Source organism: Nicotiana tomentosiformis, chromosome 12, assembly GCF_000390325.3.
Source record: "Nicotiana tomentosiformis chromosome 12, ASM39032v3, whole genome shotgun sequence".
Lineage (NCBI taxonomy): Eukaryota > Viridiplantae > Streptophyta > Magnoliopsida > Solanales > Solanaceae > Nicotiana > Nicotiana tomentosiformis.
In genome coordinates this window covers 38968847-38990974 of record NC_090823.1, presented here as the reverse complement: position 1 = coordinate 38990974, position 22128 = coordinate 38968847, and positions in this window count along the sequence as shown.

The following is a 22128-nucleotide window of genomic DNA, read 5'->3' as shown; positions in this document are numbered from 1 at the left end:
CTTATGAGCTATGTACAGGTCATAAACCAAACTCAAAGGATTTACGACCTTGGGGTTGTGCTGCATATGTAAAAGATTCTTTTAGCAAGTTTGGTAAATTAGGTCCAAAAGGCAAGAAATATATCTTTATAAGATATTCAGAACACTCCAAAGTGTATGTGTTCATTGGTGAATTAGAGGATGGAAGTGTTACTGAAATTGAATCGCGAGATGTCACATTTTTGGAAAATGATTTTCCAAAGAAGGGCGAGGTAAAGAATGGAGAGACTCTTTATGAAATGTTGAACTCAGACAGTCAGCAAGTGTCTTCTGACACAGTTAATAATCAAATTGATCAAGATCTTATTCTTGATCCGAGTGGGAGTGAAAACTCTCAATCCCAAAATCCTTCTGACGAACCTGAATTTCAACTACGAAAGAGTGTCAGGAAACATATACCCAAATGTTTTTTATGACATTGAAGATTATGTTTTCTTGGTATCTCCTACAGAAATGGATAAGCCAAAGTCTGTGATTGAGGCTTTATTTAGCCCTGGAAAAGATAAGTGGATGAAAGCAATGAAAGAAGAATTAGAGTCCATGAAAACCAACAAAGTCTTGGATCTAGTTGACCTTCCGCCTGGGCGTAGAGCCATTGGGAATAAATGGGTTCTCAAAGTTAAATACAAAGCGGATGAGTCAATAGAAAGATACAAGGCACGATTGGTGGAAAAAGGCTTTACTCAAGAAGCCGGAATAGATTATGAGGAAATATTTTCTCAATGGAGTGAAGACATCTTTTCTCAATGGAGAACTAAACAAAGAAATCTACATGGAACAACATGTAGGCTTCATCGTCAAAGGCCAAGAAAAGAAGGTCTGTAAATTGAAAAGATCGATTTATGGCCTGAAGCAATCGTCAAGGCAATGGTATTTGAGATTTCACAAGGAGGTGATCTCATATGATTTCACCATGATCAATGAAGACCATTGCATTTATGTGAAGAAGTCCAATGGGATATTTGTAATTCTTTTTCTTTATGTGGACGATATTTGATTGACCGAAAACAATTTGGAGTATTTAAAAACTATCATGTCATGGCTTTCAAAGTTATTTGACATGAAAGATATGGGTGAGGCAGACTATATCCTTGGAGTTAAGATCCAAAGAGATCGTTGTAAAAAGTTATTGAGTCCATCTCAAGAAACTTATATAAAGAAAATTTTGGAGCTTTTTCGCATGAATAGTTGCAAATCCATGGATACTCTTATAGCGAGAGGTGAAACTTTAAGCCCTGAAATGTGTCCCAATACTGAAAATGAAAAGGAAGTTATGTCTCGAGTTCCATATTCAAGTGCTATCGGGAGCTTGATGTACGCTATGATGTGTACTCACCCAGACATTTGTTATGTCGTAGGTCTGGTTAGCAGGCATCAATCCAATCCTGGAAGAGATCAGGCATCAAAATCCTGAAAGAGATCATTGGAAAGCTGTGAAGAGAATTTTCAGATACCTGAAGGGAACTGCAAATTATTTACTATGTTATAGTGGAAATAATTTATACTTAAGAGAATATACAGATGCTGATTGGGCTGGTGACCGGAATGATAGAAAATCAACATCCGGTTATTCCTTCTTACTTAATGGTGGTGCTATATCATGAAAAGGTAAGAAAAAAACCTGCACAACCCTTTCAACGATGGAAGCTGAGTTCGTGGCTTGTGCGTCTGTAGTAAAAGAAGTTGTTTGGTTGAAGAGATTCTTTGAGCATTTGGATATTACAAAGAACTCTCAGGGTCCCATGACTCTATATTGTGATAGTCAAGCTGCTATTGCATATACAAAAGATCCTAAGTATTACAGCAAGACCAAACACATTGAAATCAAGTATAACTTTGTAAGAGACATGGTAGCAAGTGGAGAGAAAAATTTACAGTACATTCCTACGCGAAGCATGATAGTTGATCCTTTTACAAAGGCGATATCTAGAGACATGTTTGAGAAACATGTTATGGCTTTAGGTTTGTAAAGGATATGAATATATTTATGTATTGTAAAATGACTTTACTATTATAATATGCTCATCAATATTTGACTCTTGAATTATGCTTATATCTCGTATGCATATGATGAATGTTTTGTTGATAAAGTGTGTCGAACAAGTCACGAGATTGGCTCTCTCACGCGAGCGATCACCTCTTACGTTAAGAATCGTGAAGAGATGAGACCTTATAGAACCTTGGATAATGCGAGGTTATATTTACTTATTAAGGTCAGTCTTGACAGCTTGTCAGGCTTACGAATTTTAATATTCGATTATGACTTATTTTGTAAGCTAGATGTGAGTTTCTCCAAAAAGTTAGATTTGAGGATTATTGAAGTGAGAAACCTAGGTTAGACATTTGAAGGTGTCTAGACAAAGATATGTACGGTGTTGAATGATTAAAAGAATAAGACACACGCGCCAATATAAGGTGAGAACACTATAATATGTGTTTCATACCACGTGTGCTATCGACCATGGGATAATGGAAGAATGAATCCATGCTTCTTCATTGTGTGAGATCCCAAAGAAGTTATATTAACTTTTATTGAAATACCCTTTGACCTTGTACTATCTCTTGAAGTTCCAATCAGTGTTGCTACTTTAGCATGCCACTAATAGTCATGAGTGATTCGGCAATACAGTGCATGTCTAGGAAAGCAGTTGATTTGGAATGAAAAGATTCGAGTAGAAAGGGAAGACGACTAAAATTTAGTAATTTAACTTGTATTTATAGGTCGACCATTACACTTACCATGAGGGTATTGGGTATAATTGTGGATACAATGTTATATGAGAACTTGAGTATCTTTCGAGGATGAGGGATCGAATAAGTAGCTATTGCAATAACGAATGATGTTTGGGGTATTGCGAGTAATAATATCCTCACGCTAGCAGTGAATCCTTTTCATATGTGATTGGATTTCTACATAGAGCTTTAGTACAACCTTTAATTGGTTTTGGAATGTTACAGCTCTTTGTGCTCGCAGGTCGCACCTACTATTTGCCAGTATGAACTGTGTGTCAAAGATATCGGTCTAGCCCACTATGAGAAAAGTGGGAGATGTTGGATTATGGGTCGTGGATCGCTCCATGTGGGCTGACCCAACCCGTTCAGGAGAGATAAGTGAGAGAGGTTAAGGGAAGTTACCACTAGACCACAAACTCCACTAAACTGAACGTGCAAAAAAAATGGGTGAGTGGTGGGTTATCTTCCTTAACCGCTATTACTCTGCCTATTTATGTTAAGGAGAAAATACAGAACTTTCAAGCATAAGAATTTTCTCTGACTAATCCTTTCTACATGAAAAACACACATAAGTTAGGGCATCTAATTAGTGGAAGATTAACTTGGTTTCCTAGTGATTCAAAGTTCGATTTGAGGCAATTGTTTCAGTGGTAGTTCAACAATTCTTCCGCATCGTTGACAGGTACGCTAATGTTGTTCTCGCCCCGTGATTATTATTCTAGCAGGTACAAACTATCGGCAGCTCTAATGTCAATAGCATTCCCATTGAGAAAGAGATGTTTCTGAACATGATGAACATTACTGAGTTGTTGGAGTCTGACTGGAATGCCGAAAATATATGTTAGTATTTTCCTATTTCTGCTTCTTCATTTTTAAAACCTCAATTCTTCAAGATGCTTCTACTAAATAGAGTTTTTTAATGTTAGAAATACATTGTTGTAGTGAGGGGCAACATTACAGAAATGGACAACTATTTTGATTGGTAGTACATTTCATGCAACTCCTGCTCCAAGAAGATTGTATCTGCAAACGATGTTTATACATGCCACATTTGCGCTAAAGAATGCAAGTTTCCGTTGGTGAAGTAAGGAAGCAAGTAATAATATAATGAATTATATTTTCATTTATTCTAACTGATTGTATAACTTTAGGTACTAAATACACGTAAATATAAGAGACAAAACTGGAGAGACTGCTGTGATTTTATTTAATGTTGTTGTGGAGAAGCTCTTTGATACATCCGCTCACAAGTTCAATAGGTTGTCGTCGGATAGAAAAAATGTACCGCCACAAATTCAAAGCCTTTGCGGCAAAGAATTTGTTTTCAAGCTAAGATTAAACAATTTTAATCTTAAAGAGGAGCTTGAAAATTATTCGGTATCAAGTTGTTCATTCCAGATGAGAAACCTGGAATTGCAATATAGAAAAAGGAAAGAACAAAAGGTATTGTGATATAGATTGTTTCAAATGGTAATCTAGATTTACGTATACGCTGTAAATATGCTTTGTTTTTGTTGCTTCTGAGGGGGAAAAGCAAAGTGCAGGATAACATTGAAACAGAAGGACTTATTGAAGGGAAGGTAATTTTCTATTCTGTTTTATTTAGCAAACTTCCTACTAGTATAAAATTAACATATTCAAAAGATATGTAAATAAGATTTCTTCTGAAAACTATTTAGGAATCTACTGATGTCTCTTTGGACAACTTTGAAGACTCTCTGGAAGATCTACATGTCAATGATAGTGTTAACTCTGAAGAGAAAATTTTCATCAAGAGATATTAGGAAGGGAAGGAACCTAATCATACGTGACGATGAAGTTAGCAATCAAAACACACAAAAAAAGAGCAAAAAGTAGAGTGTATATGTGTTCGTTTTGAAACTTTTAATGTTGTGTAACATTAAATAAAATAATTGTCCCCTTTGTGCTTTTCAGTATGTAGACAGTAGATTCTGTGTTAATATAAAAATTGCTCTACTGTTGTGCTGATTGTTTTTGTATTTACTGTAATGAATTGGAAGAATTCACAGAAAGTATAATTGGATTCTTCAAATTTTCATAGATTTCACTTTTTGGAGAAATCCCCACCAGTCAAAAACAAACTTCATGAACCCTTGACTGCCAAAGATAATTTTACTAGCCTAAACTCGTCGGATTTACATTGTTTGAAATATGAGAAAATGGGAAAAGGGATTTATTTGGTGAACTAAGATAGTGATTGATGAAATTATATGTATGCTTTGGGTTTAGTATTGAATTTGAATTTATGCTGCTTGGATGTCAACTCCAACAATGTAATTGACTTGAGAGTACTTGAGTAATGTATTATATTATTAGATTGTAAAAAGAGATGACTGGGGTGATTAATGTCGAGACTTTGGTATTTCTTTTCCTTAATTGAGTCACGATTTTATTGTCACTTTTGAATGGAGTACATTTGAAGAAGGGGGAGGGAGTATTTTAAGAACATAAGCAATAACAGAGTTCTTAGCCCTCTGATCCAGCAATTGATGATAAGAATTCTCATATTAACATTTCTGTATGCAATCCCTAGAGGACCAACCAAGTATTTTCATATATTTTAAGCATATTAGCCTTTACAGAATAGATGTTCCAATGTCTCATATTCATTGGTCATTCCAGCACTCATGTAACATGAGCAAACAGAGGGTAATTCAACACCAAACCTGATGATCTTATCATCAGTGGAGACTGTGTCATTAATTTCTCTCCAGGTTAAGAATGACATTATAAAAGGAATGTCATTGTGCCCAATCTTGGAGTTATATTATGTAACGACCCGACCAGTCATATTGCTTTCTAGAACCTTGTTCCCCTAAATAAGACTTCTCGTACATGCTTTTACTGATTTATGACTTGCGGGGATGGTTGGTTCGGGATTTGGAAGAGTTTGGGTTGAAATCGGAACACTTGGTTCCTTAAGGTTGGCTTGAAAGGCCAAGTTTGACTTCGATCAACATTTTGAGTAAACGACCTCGGAATCGAGATTTGACGGTTCAAATAGGTTCGTATGATGATTTCAGACTTGGGCGTATGTTCGGATCGGGTTTTGGAAGACCCGGGTGCGTTTTGGCGCCCAATAGTGAAAGTTGGTTCTTGAAGGTTTTAGAAGTTCTTTAAAAAAAATTAGTTTGGAGCGGGTTTTGGTAATATCGAGGTTCAAACGGAATTTCGAGATCGAAAATAGTTCCGTAGTATCATTTAACACTTGCACGCAAAATTTTGTGTCATTCTGAGTAGTATAAATACGTTTCGGCGCATTGGAAGTAAATTGAAGAACTTGAAGTTCTTAAGTTTGATTCAATTGGTTTTAGGGTGTGATTCTTAGTTTTAATGTTGTTTCGGGCGTTCCAAAAGTTCGAGCGAGTTCGTTTTCTGATTTCAAACTTGTTGGTACGTTCGGACGGGGGCCCGGGGGCCCCAAGTGTCAATCGGACGAGGCTCGGACCAAGTTGGAATTTGGAAGCCAAAGCTGAAACTCTAGCTGATGTCATAATCGCACCTGCGCTTGGTCAGCCGCAGGTGCGTCCCAGCATAGGCTGCCTAGCCATCGCAGAAGCAGAAGAAGGAACGCACATGTGAAAGCGCATGTGCAAAGGCAGGCATCGCAGGAGCGGGCAGTGTCGCAAATGCGCGTCATTTTTCGCTTATGAGTGGCTGCAGGTGCGATCACCTGGGCGTAGAAGTGAGAGGAGGCAGCCTGGCTTTGGTCTGCACCTGCGCGAGTTGTCCGCATAAGCGGAATCGCAGGTGCGGAAGTCACTGAAGGGCAGTGATGTTTTAAATCGGGGTTTGAGCACTTTTGCTCACTTCTTACTCTTCTTGGGGGTAATTTTGGAGCTGGTTAGAGAGGGAATTTCCATCAACTAGTTGAGGTAAGTAATTCCTATCAAATATGAGTTAAATACATGATTTATGGGTAGGTTATAACATGTAAATTAGTGAAAATTACGTGTTTAGATGAAAACCTAAATTTTTGATAAAAATGAGATTTAACCACGAAATTCGTTATGGAATTTAGTAAAAATTATATATTTATGTTCCTATGGTTATGGGTAACAACTTTCTTTAAAAATTTTCGAAATCCGAGCATGTGGGTCCGGGGGTGAATTTTAGGAATCTTGCAATTTAAGTTGGGTAATCACTTAAAGGGTGAAATTATGAACTTTTGAGCATAGATTGATTAGTTTATGTAATGTTTGACTAGTTTCGAGCCGTTTGGCATCAAATTTGGAGGTTTAAGCGCGCTCTTGAATTGGGAAGTAGGCCTTTGAGGCGGGGTAAGTCTCCTTTCTAACCTTGTAAGAGGAAAAGTACCCCATAGGTGAACTAAATTAATATGTGTTGTTGTTTGTGGGGGTCCACGTACGCACGAAGTGACGAGAGTTCGTATGTAGTTACTATTCTTGTTATATCCGGGTAGTCTTAGGCGTACACCATGCCTCGTTGATATTATTATTGCTTTATGTGTATTGTTTGCCTTGAGAAGGGCGGAATGGAGTGGGCTTATTAAATGTTTCAAAAGGAATTGGAATTGAGGAAAAATAATGGGATCTTAAAAGTTTTCATTTGAATGTCATATTTTGAAAAGAATGGGAGAGTTCTATAAACATTTATGAGATTTTTGGGTAACCGCATTTCATGTATGATTCGCGAGTAAGGTAATTCCTTAAATTTATATTTGATTGTGTCGCATGTATGATTCGCGAGAGGGAAAAATAGATGCATCTATGGTTCGCGCCATTCGACCCTCGGCAATGCACAGTTTAAATATTTTATTGGATCGGGCCGTACGACCTCGGCATAATTGCGCATGCTAATTATTTAGAAATTCTCCATGATTTATTCTTCTTAAAGGCCATGAAATGTAAGTTGTTAAATGGTATTACTGAAATGTAAGTTATAATTATGAAAGAAGGACTTATCTCTTCCTGTTGTTGAACTGACAGTATCATTCATGATATCCATGCTTAGTATAATACTTTAATTATATTATTATTGGCCTAGTAAGTGTCAAGTCGACCCCTCGTCACTACTTCTTCGAGGTTAGGTGGGATACTTACTGGGTACATATTGTTTATATACTCATACTACACTTCTGTACTTAATTATACAGAATCTGAGGCAGGTGCATCTGGTTACCAGTCTGGTGCGCAGTTTTGATCCCCATCTCGAGACTTCACGGTTAGCTTCCTTCCGAGCCGTCCTGCAACAGTTGGGGTCACTATTATGCTCTATTTTTTTGTCTATTCCCTTTTAGACAGTAGGTTGGTACTCTTTTGTATATTCAACTAGATTGCCTATACACTTGTGATACCAGATCTTGGCACGTATTAGTAGACTTTGATTTTTAGTTTGGGTTGTAATTCAATAGTTATAACTGTTTTTAGATGTTTCCGTTTATTTGCCTTAAAAAATCATTTATTTACCAAATATTTTAAAAATATAAGTAAAGCTAAACGGAAAATCACTAAGTTGTTTACTATTGACTTGTCCAGCAATGGTGTTGGATGCCATCACGGTCTGACATGGAGTTGGGTCGTGAAATATTAATTTGTGTATCTCCTCTGTCTGAGAAGGTTCCAAGCAGTAGCAACAGTGAAGTTACCTATGCTTGAGCATATCTAGTATGGGATGTCATCAGCATCAGGATTGAGGATAATATGCATTTGAGAGATTTGCCACTTAATATAGTGTGGAAGTTGAACATGGAGAAAAAACCAATCCCATTTCCTATCTATAAATGCTACATATGAGAATATTGTGTTGAGCCAAGCCATCATCAATCTCATTGTACAAAGGTCTAATGGTGGACTAGTTATCAAATCAGAAGTTAATATTTCCCTTATCAATATTCCATAAGACGTTAGAGTCCACCTTATCCTTGATGCCACACATAGCTTTCCAACTATGGGACTTATCCTAAGTCCATGACTCCGTTAGAGGATGTGAACTACCACAGTACTTGGATTCATAAATAGGGACCACGGGGAACAAGTGGTTCTAAACTTCCACCATTGTTTAGCATTGAAAACCAAACAAATGACATCTTGTCTCTTGTAGTTGGCACCTCCTTCCTCATATGAAAAACAAAGATTGTATCAAGAGACCCTTTGGTGCTTGCCTCCCTCTTCAAGTCGAGATAAGAAAATATAGATGTCACGCTCCAACCTCGGGAAGCGCGACCGACGCTCAACCGAGTGAACCCGGCCGAGCAAGCCTGTTAGATACTTTCTACCCAATTCACCCATGATCAAGAAAAGACGTGATTTCATTAATTATACAGTATGAAGCTCATGCACACAATCCTAAATCGTTTCATTAGTCATTGTGCCTTTAAGTCTCAAAATACACATTTCTTATAGTTCGAGTGGAACAAGTGATCAATCACAACATAACTTGTTTAACATTCTCAACACCCATATAAAACCCACATAGTGTCAACGGATTCTCTAAAGATACAAAAGAGAGTAAACATGGTGCCGGTACCGAGTCCGCTGAGAAGAGGATGCAGCACTATCTGTGATCAACACTGTCTGCTATGTAACCACCTGCATCTATTTAAAGATGCAGCACTCCCGGCAAAAGGGACATTAGTACCATCGAATAGGACTAGTATGTATAGCTAAACATCATCTCAATAGAATGAATAATAATACAAGAGGAACAGTCAAAATTCAATAAGGGCTTCAAATAATATTAGAACAACAAGTTAAGGATTATATACATTTCCAAGTCAATTTTAATATTATTAGGTTGGGTAATGTTTAGTACCGATATTTCATAATTCACAATACCTCTGTATTCTTACACGGAGTCCGCTCTCGACCCGATTGGCTAGGTCGTCTCATTTGAGATATTACCACAATTTCATTATAATTTCCAGCACAGTACCACCATGTGTGCGGCTTGGCGTCCGATCACGGCCCGATCGGCTAGGCCATCTCATTTGAGACATCAACCATTTTCACAATTTCATCCACAATACAACCGTGATCTTACATGGAGTCCGATCTCGACCCGATCGACTAGGCCATATCATTTGAGACATTACCTTTTTCAGCCAATCATCTCACATCGTACTTCTTTCATATACTTTCAATTCATTGGCACTAGTGATTACGATTACAAATTCATTCTTGGCACTTGGCCATATTTCATAGTTCCAGTCCCTTTTTCTACATTAAAATATCATTATCATTATCCACAACAATAAGACTTCCCATTCAATACATTAGATTCACATATGGGCAATTTGGGAATCTTAAGCACATAGAGTCTTTTCATACAATTTGGCATAACAACCTTTATTTCGATCTTGACATAAAGTCTTAACATTCCTAACACATATTCCATATTTTGAACATATTCTCAAATGGCAAGATCACATGGTGAAGCATTTAAAATAAACATTGAACAAACATCCTTCAACACAACCACATTAGGAATAGTCAATTCAATAATGATCAAGGACTTACTCAAATTACATGAACACCATGGGATTCGATTCTAAGAAGAAGGGGGTTTAGCCAACATACCTTAATTAAGCTTCTTAAAACTTTAAGATGTTCCGAAATATTAGCTACTTCAATCTATTTTAGCAATATAACAAAATTGAACCAAAATTAGGAAGATGAACATGGTTTTAGCTCATTTGAACATATTATCAAATACTAGGCGTGTATCAATATTTTAAGGCCCTTTTTGTGGAAGATTCTATCATTCCCCAACCCATTCTCTATCATGTTTAGCTCACAATCTTCCCACATACTTCAAGGATATATGCATGCAAGGTAAGCACTCCAATCCCCCTGAATTGCCTTACTAATGACTCATTCTAGTTACATTTTGAAATTAAGAGTTTTGGTGATAGAATCTTACCTCTTAGGAAGAAGACCTAGGTGCCTCTCTTGATAATCTTCAAGGTTTTAAGTGAGAATTGAAGATCAATTTGATGAAGATAACTTCTCCCTCTAGGACCCTCTCTCTCACTCTAAAAATATCAGAAAATAAGTTCAAAATGGTCTATGGGATGTATTTTAACGGAATAGGGTCGGGTTTAAAAACCCCAAAAATGAAGCTCCAGAATAGGTTCGATGCGACCACATAATGGTTATGCGGTCCGCGAAATGACCGTGAAATCTGCTGCCAGAACTAGAAAAACACTAACCTGGTCTACGGTCACTGTGCGGCCCGCAGACCTGTTCTGCGGTCGCATAATGCACCGCAGAATGGTTCTGCGGTCGCATAGTGCACCGCAGAACCTCCCTCCGAAAAATCCCAAGGCAGGATATACGACAAGAGTGCGGCCCGTGAAATAGTTATGCGTTCGCATAAGGGCCGCAAAATTGACATAAACAATGCCCCAGAAAACTGCCCCACTCTGCGACCAGTTTGCGATCCGTAGAGTGGTTCTGCGGCCGCAGAATGGGCCGCAAAAATACGTACTTCTTCCCAATATTTTCCTTCAACTCTCCAGCGCATTGTTCAATCCAAAAAGTCTGAACCATGTATCGCAAGCTCGCCACGGAGAATTTTTACTATTATTAACCTCTGCGCCTACTTTGGCATCTTGGAATCCGGGTTTTTAGGAAAACAAATTTTACGGGGCCTTACATCCTCCCCCACTCAAGATCATTCGTCCTCGAATGAGGATCAGGGTCCATTATTACCACCCTATGCAACTCAGTTTATTTTCATACCCCACACCAGCAGCCCTAAATTTAACTAACTCCTCAAATTTTCAAAACTTTCGCCAGAGTTTCCTTTGTAACTAGGCCTATCTACCTGTCAGAGAACCCCAGAAACATATCTTACAAACATATGCACAACCTAACGACGTAACAAACTCATAACAGTACCAGTTGTGGCCTCATAAGCAACATATAATCAAAAGGAATACCTTAACATTAACTGAACAAGCGATACAAAATTCATACGCGACAAGTTCATAAAAAGGATTACACAGCTACTCAAATAAGTAAGGATACTTCTTCTTCATCTCTTCCTCGGCCTCCCAAGTGGCCTCTTCAACATGCTGGTTTTTCCATAACACTTTCACGGAGGCAATTTATTTATTTCTCAACTTTCAGACTTACCTATCAAGAATGGCAACTGGAATTTCTTCATATGACAATTCTCCATTAACCTCAATGGTCTCAACCGGCACAATAGCTTACGGATCTCCAACTACCTTCTTAAACATAGACACATGGAATACCGGGTGCACTAATGACATCTTAGGTGGTAGCTCAAGCTTGTACGCCACCTCACCGATACTCTGGATGATTTTGTACGACCCGACATACCTCGGGCTCAATTTCCCCTTTTTCCTAAACCGTATAATACCATTCATGGGGGAAACCTTCAAGAATACCCAATCATCTTCTTTGAAATCTAAGTCTCTGCGTCGGACATTCGAATAGGATTTTTGATGACTCTGAGCAGTTTTCAACCGCTCATTTATGATATTAACTTTTTCCAAAGCCTGATGTACAAGGTCTGGACCTATCAACTCTGCTTCCCCAATCTCGAACCACCCAATGGGAGATCTACATCTCCTACCATACAGTGCCTCAAATGGTGCCATCTGAATACTTGCATGAAAGTTGTTGTTATAAGCAAACTCTATGAATGGCAAATGATCATCCCAGCTACCCTTGAAATCAAGAACACAAGCACGCAATATGTCCTCAAGCATCTGAATAGTCTGCTCTACTTGCCCGTCGGTTTGTGGATGGAAGGTTGTACTAAGATTCACCTGAGTACCAAACCTTGCAGAAATTTCTTCCAAAACTTTTCCGTGAACTAAGCCCCTTGATCGGAAATGATAGAAACTGGAGTACCATGTAGCCTGACTATTTCCTTGATATACAACTGAGCGTACTGTTCCGCTGTGTCGGTAGATTTAACTGGCAAGAAATGAGCTGATTTCGTGAGCCGATCCATAATCACCCAAATTGAGTCAAACTTGCGTGGAGTGCGTGGTAATCCTACCACAAAATTCATATTAATCATTTTCCACTTCCACATTGGAATTTCTATATTTTGTGCCAACCCACCATGTCGTTGATGTTCGGCCTTCACTTGCTGACAGTTTGTACACCTTGCCACAAAGTCCGCCACATTCCTTTTAATGTCATTCCACCAATAGACTTCCTTGAGATCGTGATATATCTTTGTAGAACCTGGATGCACGGAATACCTAGAAGCGTAAGCCTCGGTCATGATTCTTTCCCGGAGACCATCTACATTCGAAACACATAGTCGCCCTTGGTACCTTAGTGTACCATCGTCCATGCCAAGAGTAAAAGCCATAGTTTTATGTTTTTGAATCCCCTCCTTCAATTGCACCAAAAATGAATCGTTGTATTGCTTCTCTTTTACTTCCACAACAAGCGATGATTCAGCCCTATTTTGTACAATTACCCCTCTTTCATTAGAGTGCACAAGACGGACTCCCAAACTAGCCAATCGGTGAACTTCCTTGGCCAACGGCCTTTGACATATCTCCAAGTATGCCAAACTACCCATAGATTTTCGTCTAAGAGCATCCGCCACAACATTGACTTTCCCCGAGTGATATAGGATATCGATGTCGTAATTCTTGAGTAACTCAAGCCACCTTCTCTGCCTCAGATTCAGCTCCTCTTGTGGTCCATGAATACATCCACATGGACCCCATACAGATAATGACGCCAAATCTTTAATGCAAAAATCACCGCCGCAAGTTCTAAGTCAAGTGTTGGATAATTCTTTTCATGATTCTTGAGTTGCCTAGAGGTATAAATGATCGTCTTGCCCCATTGCATCATTAGTGGAACATCTATATCAGATTTCTCATTCATATGACCTCCTAGGAATTGAGTTCTACAAAAATTTCCTTGATACGGTTACAATCTTATTAGTACTTGCAACTTGTTTTCCAAATTTCTCAACAAAAGACATTACTAAGCCAGTCTTCTTATATGACCATCTGTTTCAAATGAATAAAATCTGCTAGCTTGCGCGCACACCCTGATAACATCAACCTGTATGACATTGCCTCAAATGTGAAGTAACATCGTGCTCAGGCCTTTCTTGGTCACTCTCTTTCCTCCTTATAAGTCTTATAGGATTTTAAGAAACCACTGTACTTCCCTTGTGAACATTCTCACGATCCCTCTTTACTGCTAAACACTTCCTAAAACATATATCAACACCCTTTATATATATTCAATTCATTGGCCCGAACAGGTCCTTTTCTGAAACTTGAGATCCTCCTAAATTATTCAACGACGACTTCTTGTTTTTCTTAAAAGGGTAGGACTTGGTCCACCTGATTCCATCCTCGATGAGTAACTCGCCTTATTCCCAGCATTGTAGTCACCAATAGTGTTTCCTGGTATTGCAGCCTAATAGCTATCATGTTAAACATGTTTGGTTCGTAACAAGTATTCATCCTCTCTCAATCTGTTTCGTACATATGCTGGCACTATATTTTCTTTGTGACTAGAACATTCATTCCCATCTTATTTTGCCCTTAATTCATAGTTGACAGCCTTATTGTGCCACACACGTGTCTGCCTCCCATGAGCTCGTAGTATCATTGTACCTGGTTTGTTGAGTTGATCACACCACCACTTCATTACCAGTATTCTCACTTTCTAATGTAATATGTAGACATGAACTCCCTCTAATTCTTTTAGTTGATATTCAGTGTCACTCAAGTTGGCTGCATTACATCTTCTATTAACACTTGTGCTCTAGGCGAGTCCACCATTCTGATACAAACTATTTGCGATAACCATGACCATCTCAATTTATAGATTTTCTTCCAATTCTTCTCGCCTCATTCTTTCTAGTTAGTGAATAGCTATGCACTCTTCCATACGTTACGTGGTCTTTTCCCTTAGTTGGGAATTCATCCCGCTCGCCGCTTGACACTTGTTGGGATATCCGTGGGAAAGTGTGTCCATCCGTGGGAAAGTGTGTCCATCCGTGTATCACTTAACACTTCCTTGCTTGTAAGATTCTTAAGAGACTCTCCATCAAGTCCATATGAACTCTTGGGTTATTATAACATCACATTTATCTCTCCCACTCATTATGTCTTTCTTAAAGCCTTGGAACTTTAGCTAAATCGCAAATCCATGGTTAACCCATTCTAAAAACTCGCAACCTTTCATATTTGACCTATAGTACTTATTTGGGTTCCATTGTTCCTGACCCTCTAACAAGTATAAAATCCCTTTACAAACATACTCTTAGTTTCTAGGATCGTTGACCCTATCATTCACATTTCCATGTATGAAGAATTTACCTTCCTTAACCTTCCACCTTTTTGGGGTACTCGTGGTTTATCATTAGCATATCCTTTTAGAGAATCACGTTACCCATTATCTCTTTTCAAGTTACACCTATCTTCAAAAGAATATTCAAACATCATAGCTACATAATCTTACTCTTGTTTCATTGTATTTAAGTGGCCTCACTATGGCCCTTCCTCCCCCACTTGGGGCGAATGTCCCGGATTTCGACACAAGTCTTGAATTTAGCAACTTCAGGGGCATATGTCTCATGTCTCTATCCCTCATATATATGGTCGACTATTCGGGAGATTTAAGTCACCAAGATATTAACCTCATAAGTTCTCTGCTCTTATTCAGCCACACGATCTTGGGATTCCAATTCCTCATGTCAATATCCTTTAGGAGTGTAATACAACTTCGTACATTTTTGGATTCTTATAGGTTTGTAGTACAAGGGTCTTCTCATCGTGGGTTCAATTGACTCTCCTTTCATAACTTCTTGTCTCCTAGGAGAGACTTACACTCTCATCATTAACCTCCTGGTCATGCCTCCCATATATCGTGTGCTTATATAACCAATTTTCTTTCACACCTTAGGATCATTTACTTGCTTCCCACACTACCCACATGTGCTATTCAAGCTTACGTCTCACTTATCAAATCAATGTCTCTTTGGAGGTGGGTAATCACTTTTAACACTTTTCTCGAATAAATTATGCTCATGCTACTATGTACTTATCCTATATACCATACCATTCGTTCAACAAGATACATGTGCCATCTCCTTAATATTCATGCCTTTGCCTATTGGTCATGTCATATGACAACATTACTTGGAATAGATGAAAGAGCGTTTAAACTTACCTGGGATCTCAACGCAAGAGTTAGAAAACAATCTTATAGTCAAGATTTATACGATCAGGAGTGTTGAAGAAGGGTAACATTCCTAAATGTCCATGTAGCCTCCAACTTATAGATGTGGTCGACAACACACCGATACGAAGGACTCTACTAGACACGGCTCCGAGACATCCTAGGACACTTAAAACCTTAGGATCTGATACCAAGTTTCTCACGCCCCAAACTCGAAAAGCTCGACCGGCGCTCAACCGAGTGAACCCGGCTGATCAAGCATGTTAAATACTTTCTACCCAATTCACCCATGATCAATAAAAGACATGATTTCATTAATTATATAGTAGGAAGCTCATTCACACAATCCTAAATCGTTTCATTAGTCATTGCGCCTTTAAGTCTCAAAATACACATTTCTTATAGTTCGAGTAGAACAAGTGATCAATCACAACATAACTTGTTTAACATTCCCAACACCCATATACAACCCACAAAGTATCTACGGAACCTCTAAAGATACAAAAGAGAGTAAAGATGGTGCCGGCAATAAGCCCCCGGCTATACCTCAAAAGGTGACCACAATATAAACAAAAGGTACAATACTTGACCCCGGAATGAAATGGGACTCACCGAGTCCGCTGAGAAGAGGATGTACCACTATCTGTGATCAACACTTTCTGCTATGTAACCAACTGTATCCATTTAAAGATGCAGCGCCCCCGGCAAAAGGGATGTTAGTACCGTCGAATAGCACTAGTATGTATAGCTAAACACCATCTCAATAGAATGAATAATAATACAAGAGGAACAGTCAAAATTCAATAAGGGCTTCAAATGATATTAGAACAACAAGTTAAGGATCATATACGTTTTCAAGTCAATTTCCATATTATTAAGTTGGGTGATCTTTAGTACCGATATTCCACAATTCACAATACCTCTGTATTCTTACACGGAGTCCGATCTTGACCCGATTGGCTATGTCATCTCATTTGATACATTACCATAGTTTCGTTATAATTTCCAGCACAGTACCACCATGTGTGCGATATGGCATCCGATCACGGCCCGATCGGCTAGGTCATCTCATTTGAGACATCGGCCATTTTTACAATTTCATCCACAATACCTCCGTGTTCTTACACGGAGTCCGATCTTGGCCCGATCGGCTAGGCCATCTCATTTGAGACATTATCTTTTTCAGTCAATCATCTTACATCATACTTCTTTCATATACTTTTAATTCATTAGCACTAGTGATTACGATTACAAAGTTATTCTTGGCACTTGGCCATATTTCATAGTTCCAGTCCCTTTTTCCACATTCAAATATCATTATCATTATCCACAACAATAAGGCTTCCCATTCAATACATTAGATTCACATATGGGCAATTTGGGAATCTTAGGCACATAGAGTCTTTTCATACAATTTGGCATAACAACCTTTATTTCGATCTTGACATGAAGTCTTAACATTCCTAACACATATTCCACATTTTGAACATATTCTCAAATGGCAAGATGACATGGTGAAACATTTAGAATAAACATTGAACAAACATCCTTCAACACAACCACATTAGGAATAGCCAATTCAATAATGATCAAGGACTTACTCCAACTACATGAACACCATGGGATTCGATTCTAAGAAGAAGGGGGTTTAGCCAACATACCTTAATTGAGCTTCATAAAACTTTAAGATGTTCCGGAATATTAGTACCTTCAATCTATTTTAGCAATATAACAAAATTGAACCAAAATTAGGAAGATGAACATGGTTTTAGCTTATTTGAGCATATTATCAAACACTAGGTGTGCATCAATGTCTTAAGGCCCTTTTTGTGGAAGATTCCGTCATTCCCCAGCCCATTCTCTATCATTTTTAGCTCACAATCTTCCCATATACTTCAATCATACATGCATGCAAGGTAAGCACTCCTATCCCCATGAATTACCTTACTAATGACCCATTCTAGTTACATTTTAAAATTAAAAATTTGGGTGATAGAATCTTACATCTTTGAAAGAAGACCTAGGTGCCTCTCTCGATAATCTTCAAGGTTTTAAGTGAGAATTGAAGAGCAATTTGATGAAGATCACTTCTCCCTCTAGGACCCTCTCTCTCACTCTAAAAATATCAGAAAATAAGTTCAAAATGGTCTATGGGATGTGTTTTAACGGAATAGGGTCGAGTTTAAAAACCCAAAAAATGAAACTCCGGAACAGGTTCTGTGGTCGCATATGCGACCGCATAATGGTTATACGGTCCGTGAAATGACCGTGAAATCTGGTGCCAGAACTAGAAAGAAACTAACCTGGTATGCGATCACTATGCGGCTCACAGACCTGTTCTGCGTCGCATAATGCACCGCAGAATGGTTCTGCGATCGCATAGTGCACCGCAAAACCTCCCTCTAAAAAATCCCAAGGAGGGATATACGACAAGAGTGCGGCCCGCGAAACGGTTATGCGGTCGCATAATGGCCGCGAAATTGACATCAAAAATGCCACAGAAAACTGCCCCACTCTGCGACCAGTATGCGGTCCGCAGAGTGGTTCTGCGGTCGCAGAATGGGCCGCAGAAATGCTTACTTCTGCCCAATATTTTTTTTCAACTCCCTAGTATACTGTTCAATCCAAACTCGCCGCAGAGAATTATTACTATTATTAACCTCTACACTTACTTTGGCATCACGGAATACGGATTTTTAGGAAAGAAAATTTTACGGCGCCTTACAATAGAGATATACTTTTCAATCATGTCAATAATACTTTTGGGGGGGGTGTACAACAGCCAAAGTGTGAATATTGAGGTCCAGAAGAATATGCCTTATGAGAATGGCTCTTCCTCCGAATGAAAGAAACATCAAATGCCACCCCCTGATTCTTTTAGTTACCTTAAACCATGCCAGAGTAAAAAGATAGCTTCTTCCTTCCTGAATGGAGAGGTCACCCTAGATATTTCATAGGGAAGTGATCTTAACCCATCCCTAGAATTCTACAAACTCTTGTGATGGTACTTTGGGTTGTGCTTGGAGACATAGTAAAACGGCTTTTGCTTTTGTTGATCAGTTGGCCAAAGACCTTCTCATATTGAATTAAAGTCTTCAATGTGAGCTGAAGAGAGTATTTTATACTGGTGCAGAAAATAATAGTGTCATCTACAAAATATAGGTGGTTGATCTTAGGTCCCTGGTCATTCATAAAGTACCATTTGTACCTACTGCTGGAATATAGATTGTTGAGCATTCGGGAAATAAGTTTCGCACCAAGAATAAAATGAGAATGAGAAAAGGGGTACCCGTGCTCGAGACCTCTTTCAGATTTAAAGAAGACATGTTTGCTACCATTCACAATAAGGTAATATGAGTTTTTAGAATTAAATCTGTGGATTAATTCAATCCATTCTTCTACAAAGCCCAATTTCCTAAGCATAATGCAAATAAAAGGCCAAGACGTCCTGTCATAAACTTTTGCCATATCCAGTTTGATAACTACATTAGTTCCCTTCCTAGGTTTGCCAAGGTCATTGAAAAGCTCATGTGCAAGCAATATGTTCTCAGTTATGGCTCTTCCTTTAACATAGTCACTTTAGTTTTGAATGATGATCTTAGAAAAATCTTTACCAATCTAGCATTAATAATTTTAGTGATAATCTTTCTAGAGAGACATTACACGAACTAATAGGCTAATGTCAGAGAAACTTTATGGAGCATCAACTTTAGAAAGCATAATGATACATGTATGAGTGAAGAATTTAGGCAAATAAGATCCTTTAAATAAAGATACCACAACACTAAGAAGGTCACATGATATAATGTTCCAACAAGATTGATAAAATCTGCCTGTCAGACCATCTGGTTCTGGGGAGCTATTTGGATCAATGGGAATAACACAAATTCTTTTACCTCCTCAAGATTAGGAATACTAGTCAAAGCAACATTGAGTTCATCATAAACAACTTGTCTAACCACCCTCAAGGTACTGCTATCCTCAAGAGTATCTTTAGCAGTGAACAAGTGATCAAAAATTTTGAGAGCAGCTTCTTCAATCTTATTGATCCTTTCCACCCAATTGCCCTTCATGTCTTTGATTTTTTGAATCATCAATCTTTTTCTCCTATTTTTAATAACACCATGGAAGAAGGTTGTATTAGCATCACTATACTCAAACCATTTAACTCTGGATTTTTTCTTCAAAACACTATCTTGAAGCTTTAAGAATCTAGTGAATTCAGCTTTGGCGTTATATAGGTTCATTTTGTTGATAGAGCAATTGTTAGTCAAAAAGAAGTATCCTCCAAACTTCTGATGAGGATCTCTAATCTATTAGGTTCCTCATAAAAATATACCCAAAGGTTTCTCTTGACCACAAACTAAGAGATTTACAAGTATTCTTGATCTTCTGATGAAGGGTATATAGAGGATTCTCTAACACATTAATGCCCCAAGCATATTGAACTACTTCTAAGAAGTATTTATTGTCATGACAGGTGTTAAGGAATTTGAGGTACCTTATAAAATCAGATTTGTTGGCATTGCATTAAATGAGGAGAGGAGCATGATAAGAACTTGATCTAGACATATGAATAACAGAGGCTCCTCCAAAATTGTCAAATCCGTCTGAGTTGTAAGCAAGCCTATCAAGTCTTTTCCAGATGGTGTTAGGAGGGTCTTTGTTGTCACTCCATGTAAATATGGAGCCCAAAAAAACTGTATCCTGAAGATCACAATCAGATAAGCAAGAGATAATAAAGTCAAAGCTTTCTTCTACTCTATAAGGTCTGCCCCCTATTTCTTCTTCGGCACTTGTGATGATATTAAAATCCCCTACTACTCCTCATAGGCCATTGACTTTACTAGCAATGTTCCTGAGTTCATCCCATAGGGCACATCTCTTTTGCTCATCACATTTATTATAAATAATAGTGTATACGATCAAAACCGATTTTATCCTTCGTATAGTTAGTCAAGATTGGAGCATGATGGACCAAGGGTCGTCTTCATAATATCGAGATGAGATCCGAAGCCAGGTTATCAAACTCAAAATTTAGGGACCGATCAATACCGAGCTCAAAATCAATATCGGGATGATTCAATACTGAGCTCAAAGTCAATATCGATCTTGAGTCAATACCGAGCCCGAGTCGATATCGAGTTCGAGTTGATTATGAGCTCGAGTCGACATCGAGCTCGAGATCCGGAGATAGATCAGTACCAAGACCAACCAAGATCGAACTATGAGACAAAGAGTCGTTGAAGCTGCACTTAGGGAGAGAATCTCTGCGGGAATTAAGGAAAGGCTAATTAATTAATCTATCATGAGATCTCCACTATGTATTTTTTATTATATCCAAAGTAGGAATTTTTCACTATATTAAGAGTGGGTATCATTTCTGTAATGGGACAGATTGAACAGCAAGAGAAGAAAACATTGATACTCTCACGTTTCAAAGATTATTACACTGATATATAGCAAAGATTATCCTTTTTGGTCTTTGACATTGATTCATCTTACTTGTTTATAAATCATTCTCTACTCAATTTGGTTTGTATTTCATTCCTTTTTTATAGTCAATATTCGATATATATTTCGACTGAATTTTTCGATTTGTACCAAGTTATACCACGTATCCTTAGAACTACATATAAATTCAACTCTATTCATTTTTTAGGTAAACAAATAGACATAGAAAATAATAGGACTCTAGGATTGAGTTATGTGGACTAGAATATGTTGTTCATTGTCTTCAACTATATCCAAAGTACATTCAGAAGATCAAAAGATCCAAATTTTACTAAAGCAATTATGGAAGCATAAATGATAGCCCAGCATCCTTGTGTATTTGTCAATCTTCCTAGCTCTCACCATAGTTCTTGAAGGAACATATAAGGAATCTCGTAATCATTTTTAAGGGGGCTGAGTCTTTTAGTAGCACTTTGAGAACATATCCCTCTAATATTTTATGAAAGAATACTAATCATTAGAAATATTAGGGGATAAGTTTTGTAATAATATCTTTATACATTATTCTTTCATGGCTGGAGGTACAAATTTGGGAGTATGGGAATTAGAGCAATCTCTAGGAGAGAGGTTGTTGAAGTAGGTAACATTTTGCGTGGGAGTATTGGCCACACTTTCCTCCTGAAAAGAGTTTCTACAACTTCTGACAAATTCATCATCG